This window comes from Dasypus novemcinctus, chromosome 13, assembly GCF_030445035.2.
Source record: "Dasypus novemcinctus isolate mDasNov1 chromosome 13, mDasNov1.1.hap2, whole genome shotgun sequence".
NCBI classification, from domain to species: Eukaryota; Metazoa; Chordata; class Mammalia; order Cingulata; family Dasypodidae; genus Dasypus; species Dasypus novemcinctus.
In genome coordinates, this window is record NC_080685.1 from 35,111,543 (window position 1) to 35,115,887 (window position 4,345).

The following is a 4,345-nucleotide window of genomic DNA, read 5'->3' on the forward strand; positions in this document are numbered from 1 at the left end:
TCCCATGTGGTAGATGGACGCCCTAACTACTGGGCCAAGTCAGCCGCCTACATTTTTTAATGTAATATTTTTTGTGTGATGTATATATTTTCAAAAACATATAATTTACAAAAATGGTGTGGTGGGGGGGGTGGGAGTAGGTTATATGGGAACCTCTTATGTTTTTTGTTTTTTTCTTATGTTTTTTAATGTAACGTTCCTTGTGATCTATTAACTTTAATTTAAAAATACAAGCAAAAAACATTATATATTTATTTAATAAATGTTATATAGGACAAGACTAAATGTATTTACGTTAAATCAAGTAAGTTGAACACTAACATATTATTACTACAGGTTACACACATATTTGACAAAATTCCTAATTGCTGCACATAAATGCATGAGACTTAAAAAAAACACTGCACTATAACCTGTTGCTGGAGAAAAAGAGTACCTTTTCAAGTCCCTAGCCTAAAAGCTGTGTGTGACCTTAGCTGAGTATTATTGTCCCAGTTACACATTTGAAAGTCAGGCAACACTCACTTCAGCTCCAGTATCCCCTGTAGAAAAGCAGTGAATGCCTGATTCCCCATCTCTGAGTCACCCATAACCCTCGCAGCTTTCCCCATTCTCATACCCACAACTAAACCTGCCCCTTTCACCACAACATCCGGGTCCTCTCTAGCTGCTTCCTCACAGCATCCTTGACCTCCTTGTTGCGCAGGCTATAGATGAAGGGGTTGAGAAGGTGTGTGAGCACCGAGTACACCACTGCCAGGACCCGGTTATAGTCCAGTGAGTATCTCCTCTTCAGTCGCACATACATGAAGAGGATGCTCCCATAGAAGAGGAGAACCACCGTGAGGTGGGAGGCGCATTTGGAGAAAGCCTTCTGCTTGCCGGCAGCTGAGGGAATCCTGAGCACGGTGCGGGTGATCTGCACATAGGAGGTGTGGATCAGTAGAAAGGTGACCAGGATTTTGCAGGAGTTGATAATAAAATCCACCATGACATTGGCAAAAGTGTCAGTATAGGCCAAGCTCAGCACAGGAGGGAGATCACAAAAGATGTGCTGAATGTGGTTGGAACAACAGAAAGGGAGGCGTTAGACCAAGGAAATTTCAGCCACTGACCCAGCCAAGCCTCCCAGCCAACAGGCAACAGCAATCTTGATACAGAGCTCTGGGGTCATGAGGGTGGGGTAGTGGAGTGGCCGGCAGACGGCTAAGTACCTGTCATAAGGCATGGAGGTGAGGAGATAGCACTCAGTAGCCCCCAGGTAGTGAAAGAAATAGATCTTCAAGAGGCAGCCAGAGAAAGAAATGGTCTCACTGAGCAAGTTGGCCAGCATCTTGGGGATGGTGACAGCTGAATAGCCAAGCTCCACAATGGAAAGAATGTTCACAAAGTGGTACATAGATGTGTGGAGTCAGGAGTCCAGGAGGACCACAAGGCATATCAATAGGTTTTCCAGTGTAATACTGAGGTAAATGACAAATAGTAATAGAAAAAGATAAGTCTGGACATCCTGGAGATGGGGGAAGCCCAAAATGATGAATTCTGTCAGGTGGCTCCAGTTCCAGTGTCTGTTGCCCACCATTTGTATCCCTAAAATATGAAGTATGAAAAGATGGAGAAGAGAGTTGAACCGTAGAAGTCCAAACAAGAAGTTGACCCTCAGTACTTTTGCCACTCCCACCCAGATCTTCCTTAGTTAAGGTCTCTTAGTAAATACTTTGAGAGGTCAATATTCCAGTTTTCCCCTTGACAGACTCCAAAGGAATATCTACCCATTTCGGCCTACAAAATCCATTCTCTAACCTAATTGTCTTCCTTAGTGGAATCCAGGTAGGTTTTAGAAATTTAAGTATTCTTAATCCAAGGTACACATTATCATTTATACATATTTCTGCCTAAGGGCTAAATTATCATTTATACCAGTGAAATATTGAGAGTGTATTGGATAATGGATATATAATTGGTATTACATTTTCTGATTTTAATTTCAGTTTATTTTTTCCTTCAGTATTCTTCTAGCAAAGAATCAATTTATTCATCTCCTGGTTGATCCCGTTTCCTTTATATGAACTCAAGGTCATGTAGACCAGAGTTTGGACCCCTTTTGGGCACTCCTGAGAATTCTAGTCAAGGTTAAGGGTGTTTGGGTAAATAAAGGAGCCACAGGAAGCCAGGAGGTAAATCTAGCTCTTTGCATTTCTACTCCAAATATTTCTATTAATACATCCTCAATCCCTCCTACCACTTTCCCCCTCCACCAACCACAAACACACTTTTATTTTTTGCTTCCTTAGATGATTACTATTCAACTTCCATGGTATCAAAGTTAATGAAACAGAAATTTATTGAGCACTTTCTTTATTCTAGGCATTATGCTTAAAATATGGCCTAAATACATAGAATATTATTCATAAAGTTAAGACACTAGCCAATATTCTAATTGAGAAAATAGAGAGTAACTAATTACTCTGCTACTCTTTACTAGAACATTTCATCAGCATAGAAGCATGCTATTATTCTTGCAATTAAACAAAAAAAAAGTCCCTATTTTTCCTCTTGATCCACTTTCTCCATAGCCATTGCTCCTTTTCCTTCACTTCCCAGTAGCAAAACTCTTCAGAAGAGTTGCCAGTATCCATTGCCTCCAATTCCTCTCCTTCAGTTTCCTCTTAAATCCATTCTAATTAGACTTTCACTACCAACACTCCATGAAAACCTTCTTTCTCATAGACTTACTAAGTCCAATGGTCATTTCTCATTCTTCAGCTTGTTTTAACTATCAGCAGTGCTTGAGAGGATTAATCCTTCCCCTTTCATGTACACTTGGTTTTCAGACACCTAATTTTCTTCCTACCCTACTGGTCACCCTTCTATGTCCACTTCATAGTCCCTTCTCTTTTTTCTACCCTTTTAATATCATCCATGCCCAGAATTCATTCTTTTTCTTCTCTTTTCTACTCATAATGACTCTTTCATGGATATCATCCATGCCATGGTTTTAAATACTGTAAATAAATGAGGACTCCAAATACATTTTTCAGTTATCATTTCCCTTCCCACTTTCGGAGTCGTATATTCAAGTCCTTGCTCACATCCCCACTTGGGTATCTAAAGCCTTCCCAAACTGAACTTCTGTGAGCTCTGCCCACAGTCCTCCCCATCTCAGATGATGGGAATTGCAACATTTTAGCTCTTGGTCTAAAGTTCCCATAATCATCATCACTTCTATCTTTCTCTCATATATCTAGGATCTATTTTTGAGCTGCTCTCATCTCTGACTTAAATTATTGCAATAGACTTTGAACAGATCTCTATTCTTCTATCCTTGTCCCACTATAGTCTAGTCACAACACAGCAACTAGAGAGATGTTTTTAAGTTGTAAATCAAATCCTATTTCTCTTCTGCTCAAATCTGTTTAGTGGCTTCACATTTTACTTAGAGTTAAAACCTATAAGGCTTTCTATGATCTTCTCCTTACCCTGTGACTTCTTTGGGCTTCTCTTATGCTATTCTCCCTTTATTCCTCCTCACTCCAGACACACTGGCTTCCTTTCTGTTCCTTCAACATGACAGGTATGTGTTTCTCTTAGAGCCTTTGGTGTCGCTGTTTCCTTTTCCTGGAATGCTCTTCCACCAAGCATCCCCTTAGATGACTCCTTCACTAAAGTTATGTCTTTTCACAAATCTCACTTGGTCCCAGGCCTTACCTGGGGCCTACATAGTACTGAAATCTGTCCCTGCCCCCACCATCCATATCTTATACTACTGTCACCTTTCCCTACTCTACTTTTTTTCCCCATAGCACTTACCATCTTCTAACATACTGTAAATTTTACTTATTTTTTAATGAACAATAGCTAACTTTAACTATCACTTGATCCTGAAACATTGATTTCTACAATATTTTAGAAATCCATTCACAATGTCCATTTGTTATCTTAAAGAAATCCTTGGGCATTGTTGGCATCACACCCATTTTCCAGTAAATTTAGTAATTGAAACCTTTACATTTTGTATTAATTAGCCTTACGATGCTCTTTCCTAACTCCTCCTTGTTCAAAAGCTTTCCAATAGCTATTCACATCTACATGCTCACCGGAGCAGTCTAGAGTTTTGCAGGTATGTTGCTCTTTCCTTGGATATCTCCCACTCCCAAAAATTAGTTTAATCACTGACCTTGTTGCTATTGGGTTTAAAAAATGGGATAAACATGGGTGAAAACTCTATCTTCACCTACTCAGAGGTAAACAACCATGCAGAGATACTGAGATAAACAGCCTTTGTTCTTCTGTTATGTTTCTGTCCTGAGTTCCCCCCATTTAAAAGAAGCAACAGGTCCCATAA

At 39.8% G+C, this 4,345-nt stretch overlaps 1 pseudogene; it reads right to left on the minus strand.

The window, feature by feature from the left end:
- Window positions 1–640: 640 nt before the first annotated feature.
- LOC101434996 (olfactory receptor 6N1-like) lies at window positions 641–1,582 on the minus strand (annotated as a pseudogene).
- Between the last annotated feature and the right edge of the window lie 2,763 nt (window positions 1,583–4,345).